Genomic DNA, 18231 nt, shown 5'->3' on the forward strand with positions numbered 1-18231 from the left:
ATGGCAACTCAAATCCTCGCTACGTTGGCAATCGTTTACCACCTTCTTAGGTGTGGAATTGTTGTCTACCTAGTGAACCCTCGTCATCTATTCCACTCCATCTCTCTAGAGGTGTGCTTCGTGTCTCAACCCGAGAGATGGTTCTATGTCTCATTCCGTGAGTTAATCCTGAGTTGCTCGTTCTTCAAGAAGATCGACCCTTCTAGAGTCTCCTTCTTCCCTCCATGTCATGTTGGCAGGATTTCTCAGAGCAAGACTTGAAGACAATGATGGTGATCGAATCAACGTTCAACTGAAGTGCACCCTGGATCGTGAAGATTGTACTAGTTTGCGTTTCCCCTTCATCCTACCCTACGCTTGAATCTCGAGACGAGATTCTTGTTTAGTGGGGGTGAGTTGTCACATCCCTAGCTTCAGGCATTGCTCTAGGTTAGCTTCATGTGTGCATCATGTCTATATTTTTGAAACTTGAATTGAGGAATATTGGAAGCCTCAAAACCCTAAATAAAAGAGGGGCAAAACCCCTAGAAATCTCATTCATTGCTCAAAAAGGGCTCTTCATAAATGTTTGATAATTTTGGTAAGGGTTCTGGTCCCAACCAAAATATTGAACATTTTTAAGGATTTATTTTTGGGACTTTGAATTTAAATCTTTAGCTATTTGAATTTGAATTATATTCATATAATTAGAATATAATTTAAATACCCCTAAAATATTTTATAAGCTTTTGGAAAAGTCCATCTAGCACTATAAAATATTCAGAGGAGTTTTTGGCATTGTTTGAATTAGTTTTAAAATTCAAAACAGTGGCAAAATAAATTAAATAAAACAAAAACAGAAGAAAAATATAAAACAGAATAGGAATAAAAGAGAGAGAGAGAAGGAAGTACTTGGCCTCACCCGTGCAGCCCAGCCGGCCCAGCTCCCCCACCTGGCCGGCCCAGCCCACCTCCTCCCCTTTGTCTTCTTCCTCCCCTCGCACCGAAGCAGCTCGGTGGCGAGCGCCGATGCCGCCTCGGCCACCTCCTGCCTCCCTGCTTGCCTCCGCTACTCCCTGGAGACGCCACGCGGCTCCCTCAGGCCTCTCTCAACTCCCTCCCGTGCTCATCCCCTTCTCCTGCTCTCCCTCTCGCTCCGCACCTCGGACCCGAACGGAGCCGTCGCCACCGACGCCGTTCGCCGCGGCCACCATCCCCCTCTCGCCTCCCCGACGCCTCCCAGAGCTCCGCAGTGCCTCCCTCGACCTCCTCGACGTCTCACTCGACCAGAAGGGCCCCGAGCAGCCGCCATCGTCATCATCCCCAAGCTTCGGCCCCGGCGCCGTTCTCCGTCGAATTCGGCCACTCCGGCGCGCCCCCGAGCTCGCTGACCCTCCCTGCACGATCCCCGTGAGTCCCTGCTTCGTTTCCCCCTAACCCCAAGTCCGATTTCGAGCTCTAGCCGCCCCCTCTACCGGAGCCGAGACGCTCCGCCGCACGGACTCGTCGCCGACGAAGCCCCGGTGACCAAATGGCCCCGCGCGTGCGTCCGTTGCACTCGCAACGACCTGTGGAGCAACGCTAGCGTGGCAGCTAGCTTGTTTTGCAAGCCGCAGCACTAACCCCGCACCCACCCGAGCTCCGGCCGCCGCCTCGGGCTCCATTCCGGCGAACCCCGGCCACCCCCGCACCTCCCGTTGGCCCCCCTAGATGCGCACGGGCACGGGCTACCTTCTGGTGCCCTTCGCGCGTCCAGCCGCCGCCCGTAGCGCAACCCCGGTGAACTTCCGCCGCGTTTCGGGTCGCCGCCGGCCGAACTCCGGTGGCCAGTGACGTGGCGCTGTCATTAGCCACTAATGACCACGCTAAACACCCCCCCACAGACACTGACAACGGGCCCCGTAGCGGGTCAAAGCCGAGTCAACGCGGGATTAGCCCCTGTGCCGCTGACGTGTGGACCCCGCGTGTCAGATTTGACCTGGACCTGGTCGTTGACTCGCTGACGTCATGCTGGCGTCAGGCTGAAGCAATTAAATCATTTCTAGATTTAATTTAATTCTGAAATTCCAGAAAATAGCTAAAACTTCTAAAATTCATAGAAAATTAACCGTAACTCCAAATTAAATAATTTATATATGAAAAATTATCAGAAAAATTCAAGGAATCCATCTGTACCATTTTCATGCATGTTAGAACAACTTATCACTACTGTTTAGGGCAAATGAAGTGAAGGGCATTTAAATAATCACATATGGAGTTTGAATTTGAATCTTGTATTCAAACCAACTTCATTTAATCTGTTGCTAGTTGCATTAGCTCAAAACACATTCATCTTGCCATGTCATGATCATGCATCATATTGTGCATTGCATTGATTGTGTTCCCTTCTGTGTTGCCGGTATTTGTCCCCTCTCGATAGACGTGATACCGATGATGTGATCGTTGACACTGATGAAGACTCAATGTTATCTTCAGAAGTGCCAGGCAAGCAAAACCCCCTTGTTCATTCCGATAAAATCCCACTCTCTCGCTCCTGCTCTCTTTTACTGCATTAGGACAACAATGACATATTTGTTACTTGCTGCGGTAGCTGAACCCCTTTATCCTTTGCATGACCTGTCATTGCCACAGTAAATAGATGAAACCCACTAGCATGAGTAGGAGTTGTTTGAGCCCTGTTGTGCCTACTCATTCATGTTTGTTTGTCATGCCTGCTACTGCTTAGAGTTGAGTCAGGTCTGATTCATCGGGGATGAATCAGAGGTGTGTGAACATGTCCTACGGTGTGTGAGCTAAGCGTGTGAACACGATTTGGTAAAGGTAGCGGTGAGAGGCCATGTAGGAGTACATGGTGGGTTGTCTCATTGTAGCCGTCCTCAGGAACTGAGTTCTGTGTTTGTGATCCATGATTCAGCTACTACCACGCATTGGGCCCGAAACCAATGGACCCTCTCGGCTTCTTGATCACCCTTGTCCTCTGTCCAGGAGTTGCAAGTAGTTTCTGGTGTTTGTAGTATGCTGGAGGCCGTGCGCAGCGCTGACCGTAGGGGTGGGCTGTGATGCGGTAGGCACGTGGCACGGTGTACTGGGCGCCCGTTTGGTGTCTCGGGAACCCTGTTCACATCGTTTGGGGCTGTGAGCGAAACTCCGGCCGGATCTCCTCATGGATGGAACCCGAATAGGCGATAAACCTGGACTAGAGACTTGAGTGTTTAGGTAGGCCGTGGCCGACACCCACGTTGGGCTTCCGCTTGAAGGTTGCCGAGTACATGTCGTGTAAACGGCGGTAAGTGGTGAGAGCGTGTGTGAAGAAGTACACCCCTGCAGGGTTAATATGATCTATTCGAATAGCCGTGTCCACGGAAAAGGACTTCTGGGTTGCTTATATCAGTTCATAGACAAGTGAAAGTGGATACTCTAAAATACGCAAGATAAGCGTGAGTGCTATGGATGGCGTTCTCGTAGGGAGATGGGAGCGGATCCATAGTGGTGTATTGATATGGTGAATATGTGGACTCGTGTGCGCCACCTCAAAAGAGTCGCTTGCAGTCGTAGTTTAGGATAGCCATCGAGTCAAAGCTGGCTTGCTGCAGTTAAACCCCACCATCCCCTTTGTTGATAATGATGCATATGTAGATAGATCTGATGTAAGTCTTGCTGGGTACATTTGTACTCACGTTTGCCTATTTTATGTTTTTGCAGAGAGACTTCGGTCTCACTAGTAGTTTCGCGTGGACTTCGACGTTTAGCTTGATACCTCAGCTACGATCTTGTGCCCTCGGCAGGATCTGATAGATAGTCAGGCTTCTCAGCCTTTTTCATTTATAGATGTCTGTACTCAGACATGATAGCTTCCGCTTGTGCTTTGATTTGTATGCTCTGATTGTTGGGTCATGAGACCCATGGTTGTAATATCTCGCTCCTCGGAGCCTATTGATAAATTATTTGAGTCATAGAGTCATGTTGTGATGCCATGTTGTATTTGCACATATCGAGCATATTGTGTGTATGTTATTGAAATGCTTGGTATGTGTGGGATCTGACCATCTAGTTGTTTATCTTTAGTAGCCTCTCTTACGGGGAAATGTCTCCTAGTGTTTCACTGAGCCATGGTAGCTTGCTACTGCTCCGGAACACTTAGACTGGCCAGCATGTGTCCTTCTTCGTTCCTGTGTCTGTCCCTTCGGGGAAATGTCACGCTTTGGGTACCGGAGTCCTGTTAGCCCGCTACAGCCCGGTTCACCGGAGTCCTGCTAGCCCAGTGCTACAGCCTGGATTCACTCGCTGATGACCGACACGTTCGATGCTGGGTCATGGATGCCTGTCCCTGTAAGTCTGTGCCACTTTGGGTTTACGACTAGCCATGTCAGCCCCGGGCTCCTTATCATATGGATGCTAGCGACACTGTCATATACGTGTGCCAAAAGGCGCAAACGGTCCCGGGCAAAGGTAAGGCGACACCGTGGGAATACCGTGCGTGAGGCCGCAAAGTGATATGAGGTGTTACATGCTAGATCGATGTGGCATTGAGTCGGGGTCCTGACAATACTAATCTTTCGAAGTGTATCTTACCTGAGGGGGTCCCTTTGGGCTCCCCTGCTGCGGCTAGTGCGGCCTCTAGTTGGGCCTTGCACTTTTCCAGCTCCTGGGACAGTACGGTATTCTTCTCTGTAAGAAGCTGCATATTACATGATCCTTAAATCAGTTGCTCTAACTGCTTCAAGTCTCGGGGGCTACTGGCATATATATGTTTAACCAAAATTTTCTTACCCGTATGTCTTTTACATAATGCTCCGTGGCTCTGGCTAAACCATTTTGAGCGGCACAGAGGTACGCATCTCCCGAATTAAAGGCATCTAAAGCCTCTTGGGAGAAACAAGCGTCACGTAGAAATGTCCGGCGACGCCTGTGGTTCATGGCACTCTCCACTTCAGAATTTGTGGCAGACAGCCTGTCCGCATCCTCTGTCAGAGGAGCGTCCGATGCGCGCCTTGTGCTTGCCTCCGCTTCCTGGCCAGACGTTGGAGCCTAGCTGGTGGAGGCGCGATTGGCAACCTCTCCGGATGTAGTCCGGCGAGGTCTCTTCGTTCTGAAGATAGCACGAACATTAATATGCCCTGACAGAATAACACCAGGGAAACAGAGGGTGCGCTATACCTTTGCACCGGCATCTCAGTCCGGACTGCATTCCTTTTTGTCCCATGGGGCCCTGCGGCCCCTCGTTGGCTAGCCGCCACAGGTTCGGCCTCCTGCCTCGGAAATCTCCCCTGCAAAACACAGTTGTCATCAGAAACACCGGAATACGTGAGAGTGGAATCTCTCTCAAGGGAATGAGACTCCGGTTTCTGTCACCTGGGAGGCCGGGATTAACCCTGGGTAATCAGCTGTGATGGCTACCAAGGTATTGTCCTTGCTTAGCTGATGGAACACCCCGTCGATAAGCTCCACCGATATGTTCGAATCCTCTTCGGAGTCCGGATCGAGGGACCGTTCTGGGTCCTCGGGCTGTGGAGGGCGGCTGTTTATATCCTTTACCTCCTGTCGCAGTTCCTGCACTGAAGTCGTTAGACAACATATCTAACCGTGGGAGTATAAAACAAATGGGAAAGAGCAATTGTTCACTTACCCAACTTGAAGGATCGTACATAGCAAATCCGGCCTGCGGGTTGACGCGGAGGAATTCCTCCTTTTCTCCCTTGTACAAAGAGGATAAGATCTTTACTAGAGCGGCAGCTGAGGCCGGCCCCTTACGACCGTAACGTGTGGCGTCATCCTCCCCGTTGAAATCCCACATGGGGTGGCCTCTATATTGAAGCGGCTGCACCCCCCGCATAATGCATGCGGCTATGACTCCAATCATGGTTAGTCCAGAATGAGCCAACAGTCTTATTCGGCCCATTAGGTAAAGGACGTCTCTGTCACTTTCTCTCTGAGAGCTCCGCGGACGCCAGCTCAAGCGTTTCTTCAATGGAGCACTGCTAAACTCAGGGAGACCAACCCAGATAGGGTCCGGTAGCGGGACATCATCTATGTAAAACCATTCCGAAGGCCAGTCCTCGGACGCCTTATTTGGGGTTCCGGATAGGTATCCGATCCCGGCGATGCGCCATACTTCGGCTCTGCCCACTTGGTATATAGACCCCTCTTGAGAACGGGGCACGAGGCAGAATAACCTCTTCCACAGCGCGAAATGAGCCTCAACGCCTAAAAATAGCTTGCAGAGGGCGACGAAACCCGCAATATGCAATACGGAGGCGGGCGTGAGATTGTGCAGCTGGAGGCCGTAGAACTCCAGAAGCCCGCGGAGAAATGGATGAATTCGAAATCCCAGTCCCGTTATTAGATAGGGGACGAGGCACACCCACTCTCCTTTAGAAGGATTGGGGGTGCTCTCCGCTTGTTTTCCGCCATTGTAGGTGGCGAGACCGGCTCGGACCGGGACCATGTATGCCTGATGGATAAATCCCTTGGCCTAAAGCGACACTAACTCGCTATGCGGGATGGTGCAACTCTCCCAGTCCCCGGGTTTGGGACCGGAGGGGCGAGGGGAGGAGCTGCGATGGCTGGTCATGTTGGAATGGACCTTTGCTGGAAGCACTCTGATGATAACTCGCGGAAAGGAGAAGATGTGGTTTGGACCTAAATCCCCATCCCGTTAAATAGGCGGCTCGTTTATACGGCTAGGGGTGTGGATGTAAAAATGCCTCGGCTTTGCGCATTCATTTGACACATGGAAGACGGCCATTATTGGGCATGGGAGCCGAGGAGCGCTACATTACAAAAATCGGACATTATTCCTACAGGTACACAGGATTTGGAGAAGAACCCGCCTTGCAATGCCGAACAATCTGCGCGCCGGACTCATCGTCATTGAAGCCTGGTCGGGGGCTACTGAGGGAGTCCTGGATTAGGGGGTGTTTTGGTAGCCAGACTATACCTTCAGCCGGACTCCCGGACTATGAAGATACAAGATTGAAGACTTCGTCCCGTGTCCGGATGGGACTTTCCTTGGCGTGGAAGGCAAGCTTGGCGATGCGGATATTCAAGATCTCCTACCATTGTAACCGACTCTATGTAACCCTAACCCTATCCGGTGTCTATATAAACCGGAGGGTTGTAGTCCGTAGGCAATCAACTCCATATACGACAATCATACCATAGGCTAGCTTCTAGGGTTTAGCCTCCTTGATCTCATGGTAGATCTACTCTTGTACTACCCATATCATCAATATTAATCAAGCAGGACGTAGGGTTTTACCTCCATCAAGAGGGCCCGAACCTGGGTAAAATATCGTGTTCCCTGCCTCCTGTTACCATCCGGCCTAGACGCACAGTTCGGGACCCCCTACCCGAGATCTGCCGGTTTTGACACCGACACTTGTCCTTTGCTACAAAAAGGATTGGGCCACCTTGCAGCACCTTAGTTACTTTTATTACTTGTTGCTCGGTACGGATTGTCTTACCAAAAAACTATCTGTTACCGATAATTTCAGTGCTTGCAGACAATACCTTGCTGAAAACCGCTTGTCATTTCCTTCTGCTCCTCATTGGGTTCGACACTCTTACTTTTCGGAAGGACTATGATAGATCCCCTATACTTGTGGTTCATCAAGACTCTTTTCTGGCGCCGTTGCCGGGGAGTGAAGCGTCTTTGCTAAGGAAACATTTATATAGTGTGTTGAAATTTACTGTCACTTGTTACTATGGCAAATAATCCTTTGAGGAGTTTTTTCAGGGTATCTTCACCCCGACCTTAAGAGCAAAGAGTTGCCCCACAACCACGTGCACCTACTGAAAATATTTATTACGACCCTTATATAGGAGATGGAACATTACATCCTGATATGCATCTAATTTATGTGGATGAAGTTTGTGGATTGTTTAAGCTTGCAGGTTTGCCCGAGGATGAAGTCAAGAAGAAGGTCTTCCCTTTATCTTTGAATGAGAAGGCATTGACATGGTATAGGGTATGCGATGATATTGGGACATGGAACTACAATCAATTGAAATTGGAATTTCATCAGAAGTTTTATCCTATGCATCTATTTTCATCGTGATCGGAATTACATATATAATTTTTGGCCTCGTGAAGGAGAAAGTGTCACTCAAGCTTGGGAAGGCTTAAGTCAATGTTATATTCATGCCCCAATCATGAGCTCTCAAGAGAAATTATTATTCATAACTTTTACGCTCGGCTTTCTCGTAATGATCAATCCATGCTCGATACTTCTTGTACTGGTTCTTTTATGAAGAAGACTATTGAATTCAAATGGGATTTATTGGAAAGAATTAAACGCAACTCTGAAGAATGTGAACTCGACGAAGGTAAGGAGTCAGTTATAAACCATAAGTTTGATTGTGTTAATATGGACTTGACTCTGAGATAGTAGATTCTTTTTGTGAATCATTTGCTACCCATGTTGATCTCCCTAAGGATAAGTGGTTTAAATATCATCCTTAATGAAGTAAAAGTAGTGGAACCTATTAAAGTTGAATATGAAACTATTACTTATAATGTTGATCCTGTTGTTCCTACTGCTTATATTGAGAAACCACCTTTTCCTGTTAGGATAAAGGATTATGCTAAAGCTTCAACTGTGGTTTGTAAGAGGTATACTAGAACATGTTCACCCCCAGAACAAATTAAAGTTGATACTAGTATTGCTATGGTTAAGGATCTCTTGGTCGATAATATTGACGGGCATGTTATTTATTTCTGTGATGAAGCTGCTAGAATTGCCAAACCTGATGATAATGATAAGCATAGACATGTTGTTGGCATGCCTGTTGTTTCTGTTAAAATATGAGATCATTGTTATCATGGCTTATGTGATCTGGATGCTGGTGTGAGTGCAATTCCTTTTACTTTATATCAAGAAATTATGAATGATATTGCACCCGCTGAGATAGAAGATATTAATGTTCCTATTAAGCTTGCCAATAGAGATACTATATCACCAATTGGGATTGTTAGAGATGTTGAAGTCTTGTGTGGGAAAATAAAATACCCTACTTATTTTCTTGTTCTTGGTTCTCCACAAGATGAATTTTGTCCCATCATATTTGGTAGACCTTTGTTGAACACTGTTAATGCTAGGATAGACAGCGAGAAAGATATTGTTACTGTCGGTTTTGGGGATGTGTCTCATGATTTTAATTTCTCTAAATTTCGTAGACAACCCCACGATAAAGAATTGCCTAGTAAGGATGAAATTATTGGTCTTGCTTCTATTGTCGTGCCTCCTACTGATCCTTTTAGAAGAATATTTGCTAGACCATGAAAATGATATGTTTATGAATGAGAGGAAGGAATTAGATGAAATATTCTTTAATCAAATGCCTGTTTTGAAACACAATTTGCCTGTTGAAATCCTTGGGCATCCTCCTCCACCCAAGGGTGATCCCGTGTTTGAGCTTAAACAATTACCTGATACTTTAAAATATGCTTATCTTGATGAAAAGAAGATACATCATGTTATTATTAGTGCTAACCTTTCAGAGAATGAAGAAAGGAGATTATTGAAAACTCTGAAGAAGAACCGTGCCGCTATTGGATATACTCTTGATGATCATAAGGTCATTAGTCCCACTCTATGTCAGCACAAAATTAATATGGAGCCTGATGCTAAACCAGTTGTTGATCACCAACAAAGGTTAAGCCCAAAAATGAAAGAAGTGGTAAGGAATGAAATACTAAAGCTTTTGGAGGCAGGTAAAATTTATCCTATTGTTGATAGTAGATGGGTAAGTCCCGTTCATTGTGTCCCTAAGAAGGGAGGTATTACTGTTGTTCCTAATGATAAGAATGAATTGATTCCACAAAGAATTTTTACAGGTTATAGAATGGTAATTGATGTTCGAAAATTAAACAAACCTACTAGAAAAGATCATTACCCTATACCTTTTATTGACCAAATGCTAGAAAGACTGTCCAAACATACACATTTCTGCTTTCTAGATGGTTATTCTGGTTTTTCTCAAATACCTGTGTCAAAAGAGGATCAAGAAAAGACCACTTTTACTTGCCCTTTCAGTACTTTTGCTTATAGATGTATGCCTTTTGGTTTATGCAATGCACCTGCTACCTTTCAAGGATGTGCGACTAGTATATTCTCTGACTTTTGTGAAAAGATTGTTGAGGTTTTCATGGATGGTTTCTCCGTTTACGGAACTTCTTTGATGATTGCTTAAGAAACCTTGATCGAGTTCTGCAGAGATGTGAAGAAACTAATCTTGTTTTGAATTGGGAGAAGTGCCAGTATATGGTTAATGAAGATATTGTCTTGGGGCATAAAATTTCTGAAAGAGGTATTGAAGTTGGTAAAGCTAAAGTAGATGCTATTGAAAAGATGCCATGTCCTAAAGATATCAAAGGTATAAGAAGTTTCCTTGGTCATGCTGGTCTCTATAGGAGGTTTATTAAAGACTTCTCTAAAATTTCTAGGCCTCCCACTAATGCCTTGGAAAAAGATGTTCCTTTTGTTTTTGATGATGATTGTGTAGAAGCATTTGAAATGCTTAAGAAAGCCTTGATTTCTGCACCTATTGTTCAACCACCTGATTGGAATTTACCCTTTGAAATTATGTGTGATGTCAGTGATTATGTTGTTGGTGTTGTTCTAGGACAAAGAGTTGATAAAAAGTTTAATGTTATTCATTATGCTAGTAAAACTCTAGATAGTGCCCAGAGAAATTATGCTACTACTGAAAAAGAATTCTTAGCAGTTGTTTTTGCTTGTGATAAGTTCAGATCTTATATTGTTGATTCTAAAGTAACTGTTCACACTGATCATGCTGCTATTAAATATCTTATGGAAAAGAAAGATGCTAAACCTAGACTAATTAGATGGGTTCTCTTGTTACAAGAATTTGATTAGCATATTATTGATAGAAAGGGAGCTGAGAACCCCGCTGTAGACAACTTGTCTAGGTTAGACATTGTTCTTGATGACCCACTGCCTATTGATGACAACTTTCCGGATGAACAATTAGTTATCATAAATGCTTCTCGTAATACTCCATGGTATGCTGATTATGATAATTACATTGTTGCTAAATTTATACCACCTAGTTTTACATACCAGCAAAAGAAAAGGTTTTTCTATGATTTAAGGCATTACTTTTGGGATGACCCACACCTTTACAAAGGAGTAGATGGTGTTATTAGACGTTGTGTACCTGAGCATGAATAGGAACAGATCCTACGCAAGTGCCACCCCGAGGCCTACAAAGGACATCATGCTGGAGATAGAACCGCACACAAGGTATTACAATTTGGTCTTCATTGACCTACTCTCTTCAAGGATGCTCGTAAGTATGTCTTGTCTTGTGATGAATGTAAAAGAATTGGTAATATTAGTAGACATCAGGAAATGCCTATGGATTATTCACTTGTTATTGTACCATTTGATGTTTGGGGCTTTGATTATATGGGGCATTTTCCTTCCTCTAATGGGTATACACATATTTTAGTTGTTGTTGATTACGTTACTAAGTGGGTAGAACTATTCCAACTAGTAGTGCTGATCATAACACCTCTATTAAGATGCTTAAAGAAGTTATTTTTCCAAGGTTTGGAGTCCCTATATATTTGATGACTGATGGTGGTTCACATTTTATTCATGGTGCTTTTGAAAAATTGCTTGCTAAGTATGATGTTAATCATATAATTGCATCTACTTATCACCCTCAGTCTAGTGGTCAAGTAGAATTGAGCAATAGAGAAATTAAATTAATCTTGCAAAGGATTGTCAATAGATCTAGAAAGAATTGGTCTAAGAAACTTGATGGTGCTTTATGGGCTTATAGGACTGCTTATAAGAACCCTATGGGTATCACTACTACATGATGTTGCTAACGCGACACTACGATCAGAGACCCTTTGATGAAACTGTGTGCGATGCATTAATCGCAGAAGGTGATGTAAAATAATCGTCAAAAATGATGCAAAATGTTTGCCATGGCGGAGTCATCAAACACGGTTCCAGTTTTAGTTGCGTTTCCAATGTAGGGCATATGGTTAAGTTTAATTAACTATTTCCGATGAGGAAGAAGAACCTAAATGGGCAGCCAGATGAAGGCTTTTGAGATATATGGCATACAGTTCACTCAGATTAACTATTTGTGATGAGAAGGAACAATAGAAATGGGCAGCCAGATGAAGGTGTGTGGGATTGAGGGCATAGCTTCAGAAGGATTAACTGTTTGCGATTAGGCAACACAATAGAAATGGTCAGCCAAATCAAAGTGTCTGCGACTGACGGCATGCGCTTCACACAGATGAATTGTTTGCGATTAGCCACAACAAACAGAAACAGTTAGACAGATCAACATGTGTGCACTAGACGGGCACATATTCTAATTAAAAGAAGTGTGCACGATGGTAATAACGAGCGCGCACGGTTGTTGGAACAAGACGTGTGCTGTCATTGCCTATTGCGGTGCACCCTATGGTGCAAACACCATGTACGCGGATGAGAAAGCGTGCCCATGTTACCCCGTCCGAGAATAGTGTCGCATTTGGAAATTATAGAACCGTCAATAAATTTTGAGCTTGTGTCCCGTCACATTCGAAATTACGACCATGCTATATTTAATTGCAAACCTGTTTACACCAATCAAAACCTAAACGGTATCCCACTTAGGAGCATACTAGTACTCGGTTATAAATACTACTACTCCAAGATGACTACACATTCCTCCTCAACTCCTCATCCACAAAAACAAACAAGTCATTCATCATCGTTCCCTTCCATCTACCATGGCCAGCGTGAATTCTGGGTTGAGAGATTGCCACCAGGGAAAGGAGAGCATGGAAGCAAAAACACGAGAGATGTCCTGCCTCACCACGAAAGCTGCCGACATGTCCCGCCGCACGGCCGTAACAGCATAGAGGTCCCGCCGTGCCGCCTAAACATCACGGAGGTTCCGCCACACCGTCGATGCAGCAGACTAGTTCGGCCACGCCGCGGAAGCAGCAGAGATGTCCCGCCGCACCATGAATGCAGCAGAGATGTCCTCCCGCACCACGACGGCCTGGGAAAGTGTCTCGCGGGCAGGCGAGGGCTGTTACAGGCGCACACATGCAATCGTCCATACCCAAATGGACCAGATCTCTGGCTGGGCGAGGTTGCAGGACGACATGAAAGCCTTGTTTGAACAGGCTACCAGCATCATCCGGCAACTAAGGGAGGGCTATGCGAAGGTCAGGGTCGAGCGCAACCTGCTGAGGGCAAAGATCGTCGAAAGGGCAGAGCAGCAGGAGGAGACCACTGCCTTGTTGAAGAGGACCGGCATCATCGTCGAGAAACTTATGGATGAGAATGTCATGCTCCGCATGAAGCGCAAAGGCTGGTGGATGAATATGTGGATGTTCTCAAGAAGCGTCTTGAGGACACGACAGAGCTCATCACCGCTCGCTGTGGAGACTAGTTCCCGTGGCCTGCAGCAATGCATCAAGAAAGTAGATATCAGCGAGCCAGATCATTGTATTCCTTCTTCTTTTGCCCATGTGTATTTCAGGCGTTGCCGCATGTGGCTTTTTTAATTATCTTCCTAAATATGTAAGATAATTATTATCCACGGCCATCGTCCTTATATTCACCAGTCTTGCTATAAGTCGTAGTCGATGCTATATAGGTCCGTCGGATCTTACATCAAGATCCATGCAAAACTTTCTTTTCATATTTTCTTTTTTCTCTGTTAAATCTCAGTCGAGTGAGACATAGCCATGCCGTGAAACAGGGGCTCGGGCGCCATTAATGGAGACGTTGGGAGGGAGGTGTGCGTCGGATAGAGGTCAAAGGGCTCTCCTCCTGATGAGCACGCGCAATGGGTCTGGTCGCATGCCTCCTGTACTCAAATAGCTAGCCCGCACGGCACCTCCTAGCCAATAAAACTTGTGTTTCCGATTTGTAATGTGACAACACTTGTTCCAAAATGACTTTGTTGATTGTTAATGTGTGCACCTTCGCAAATCGGACAGAAAAATTACCACAACATGTTGGTGCCATGTCATGAAACAATGCCAAGTTTCATGATTTTCGGGCGAGTTTTCGATTTACGGGAATTTTAAAACTAAGTTTATCGATGTTTCCAGCCGAGCCAAGACGCCTAGATGTTTGAATTCCATTCCCACTCCTTCCATGGGACCTATAAGTTCGCCCAAGTACACATAAATGATTTTCCAACTAACTTTTGTGCATTGGAGCATGCACTTGTACTTCAAATTGGAATTATGTGCATTAAATGCTTGTAAATCAATTAATGTATAAAAAGGCCAAATGAACCCGGAATACTTCCAAAATTTAGCATGAAACTCATATTTTGTCTAAGCTGTGTGTGTAGAAAAATCAAGGCGGGAGAAGGAAGTGTATGTCGTTTCACACACGGAGGTTACACGTTCCCTCTCGGAACCATGAGCCTTCTTGAGAGAAGCTCTGGTTTGCAAGAAGCTTATACCAAAGCTTTTACCAATTTGGCCAAAAAAATTACCACAACATGTTGGTGCCATGTCATGACACCATGCAAAATTTCATGATTTTCAGGCGTGTTTTGGATTTACAGGAATTAAAAACCCAAGTTTCTCAATATTTCTAGCCGAGGCATGACGCCCAGATGTTTGAATTCCATTACCATTTCTTGCATGTGACCTACAAATTCACCCAAGGACACACATGTGATTTTTGAACCAACTTTGGTGCACTGGAGCATGTGCTTGTAGTTCAAATTGGAATTATGCACATTAAATGCCCAGAAATTCAATTAATGTATAAAAAAGGCGAAACGAACACGGAATAATTCCAAATTTTAACACGACACTCATATAGTTCTACGTCGCCTCTGTAAAAACTCAAGGGGGGAGGCAGCGTATATCATATCGCACACAAAGGTGACGCGTCCCCCTTGGGAACTGCGAGTCTTCTCGAGAGAAGCTCTGGTTTGCAAGAAGCATATACCAAAACTTGTCCAAATGCGGCCAATTTTTTTACCACATCATGTTGGTGCCATGAAATGACACCATGCCAAGTTTCATGATTTTCAGGTGAGTTTTGAATTTCCAGGAATTTAAAAACCAAGTTTCTCAATGTTCCTGGCCGAGCCACAATGCCCATATGTTTGAATTTCATTCCCATTTCTTGCACGGGACCTATAAATTCACCCAAAGAGACACATGTGACTCTTCAACAAATTTTGTTGCACTAGAGCATGTGCTTGTAGTTCAAATTTGAATTATGCACATTAAATGCCTAGAAACTCAATTAATGCATAAAAATGCCTAACGAACCCGGAATAATTCCAAATTTAAACAGGACACTCATGTAGTTGCATGTTCACTGTACATAAATGTTCTAGCAATTCAAACACCATCCTTTCCCTCTGTAACACCAATTTGTCTTTCAAAACATAATGAAAAAAATCAAGTATACCACAAATAGTTTACTAGAAAGAATCCTGTGGGATGTGATATAAAATATCTTGGCGCACTGTCTTGTCTGGCTTACGCGGGAAGCTTCGTCGTCTACAGTCTATCGCCTGTGCTTGAACCACACTTGCATGCCAGTTTCTCACGGCACCGAGGGAAATTTTTCTCCCATGGCAAAAATATCTATCTCCTCGCCCCCTCCCTCCCACCAAAAGCCACATTTCCACTGTTCCTCCTTGCTTTCCAAGTTCAAACCTTCACTGCTGCTTACTGGTAGCTCAGCCTCCTCACCGGCGACCATTCTTCTTGCAGCGTCGCCTCCTTGCTGGCTACCCTTCTTCTTGCAGCGCCGCCTCCTCGCCGGAGACCCTTCTTCTCGCCCCCTCGTCGGCGAATCTTCTTCTTGCTGCGCGGCCTCCTCGTTGCTGACCCTTCTTCTAGCTGCACGATCTCATCGATATGGTCAGGTAATCCACACCCCACCCACACCATCCTTCTCCTTCCCCGTGCCACATGCCCCAACCGACGGCGTGACACCTTCCGCCGAAATCACTGCCCCGTCCTCCAATTAAGCGCCGCCCACAGCCATTTTGCGTGCAGTATAACATGAGCTCAGTAGCATCTGGCTGCACGCACGCACGAGGTCGCGATGGCTGCCATGCGTGACAACCGCCAGATCTTGGAGGAGCACCTCATGTTCGAGGCCACCATCGACACCGCCATGCGGTTGTCTACATTAAAATATAGTTCGTGAAGTTTTCTCGAGGCCACCGCCAGTGCCTTCTAGTGATTTGTCCTCTATAATATTAGTATGCTATCTGATGTTCAGTTAACAGTTTGGTCCTCTAAAATGTAATGTTCAGTTAATAGTTTGGTCCTATGAAATGTAATGTTCACTTAACAGTTTGGTCCAAATATTGCTATATTTTGTAGTATTGTTCTCAAGCATTGTTTGTTTTCTTAACTGTCTTATCTTCTAGTACTCCCTCCATTACCTCATACGAGGCCACTATGAAAAATACATTTTGCATCTATACAAGGCCACTAACAGTAATTGAGGAAAAATTAATGATGTTTCCTCATACTACCAACTTGTTTAATACTTGCATGCATGTAGTCATAACTACACTATGCTACTTCCTTCTTATTCCTTCCTTGCATGCCTACGGGTGTATTAATGATCCTGGTTAACAAAAAGAAAAGTTGGCTTGCAAAGCAGTCATTAATTTTTACCTTGGTACCTGTAATTTGAATGTGTGGCCTTGTATAAGGGAATGGAGGGAGTACATGTATCTATTCTACAATGTCGTGCTCAGTTAACTGCGTTGGTTCATTTGGTCTGTTGTCCATTTAACTATTTGCTTCAATTCTGCAATTTGATTTTCATTTGCTGCGGGTACAGTTCTGTATTGTTATGGACGTGAGAAATAAATCAAATTTGGTTGTACTCAATAAATATTCTACTGATAGTATCTCAGTTAACCTGATGAAGATCTTCCTTATGTGTGTTGCAGGGAAACAATGGGAGACACTGCGGTTTACCATCGAGGTTTGCGCATGCATAGTCCTTTCGCTAATAGCACATTATTGTGTAATTGTAGGAATCATTTTAATATTTGGGTTTCTTACAATTTGGTCTTGCACATGTAGGTCCTGCTGCCAGAGGCTTAGACCCACTATTCGATCCATTTTGCATATGGGGAAATGAGATATCCATGAATATCAGTCAAGTCAAGAAACTCAGAAAGATCGTTAGCATGAGAAACTTGCAATGAATAAGCAAGATCTTTGTTTGCACAATGAAGAAGACATCAGTCAACTATAGGATGGTACTAACTCTTTTACCTTGTTTTTACCCCTTGCTCCATTTCAAAATTTATAACAGCGATTTATGCATACCTTTGTTTTCAGTACTTTTCAAAGCAGTTCACCGAGGATTACCTCTCAAACCACCTGCATGGTCAAGAGGCGAGGAAGGTATTCATTCAACACCCATAATACAATATTGATGAAGCCTCACTATTTGCCTTCCGCTTCTGCAGTTTCCCAGATGAGATTCATATGTCTATTTATCGTGTATGTTGCTACTTTCCAAAGGTTTTTGATGTTGCATGTGATACTTGGTCTTGTTGTGTAATGGCGTAACTGAGTGCTGAAGCCATCAGATGTAATTAGATTATGAAATCCTAGTTGCCGTTATACGGATATGAAATATCTGGTGTGTTTTATAAGAAATATCAATTTGATTACTACATGGACTATCAATAATAGGCTAACTACCCTGCTTATTGGGGTTTTCTATTGCAGACAGTTACTCAGACAACACCGTGGGTGATGAACTGAAACAACCTACACAGTGTCTAGAAAGTAGGCGTGTTCGATCAACTAACAATCACACATAGCTTCCGGTAGAGAACTGTTTGCGTTAGGCCACCTTGCACAAACGTTTCCACACAAAAAATGTGTGTGATATACATATGAACGGAAATGTTTTTCTGGGATTCACCGTGTGGGATGTACATATGAATGACAACGATTGGGTTTGATGCCTCGCCAGATCGCACACAAGCTCATTTTGCCCCAGCTTGTGTGCCAGGAGGGCCTACCCGCGACAGTTTCTGGGTCATGTGGGAAGGACCCCCCCATCACCAACACTCATTTGGCGACGGTTCCAAACGCTGTAGCGAAAAGGGGTTAAAAGCCATTGGTATAGCACGTCGCTGCACCGGTGTATGTCTCCGCATAAAATGCTTTATGGAAAAGCATGTCACTTGCCTCTCGAGCTAGAGCATAAAGCTTATTAGGTAATTAAAGAGCTCAACTATGAT

Source organism: Triticum dicoccoides, chromosome 3A, assembly GCF_002162155.2.
Source record: "Triticum dicoccoides isolate Atlit2015 ecotype Zavitan chromosome 3A, WEW_v2.0, whole genome shotgun sequence".
Classification (NCBI taxonomy): Eukaryota; Viridiplantae; Streptophyta; class Magnoliopsida; order Poales; family Poaceae; genus Triticum; species Triticum dicoccoides.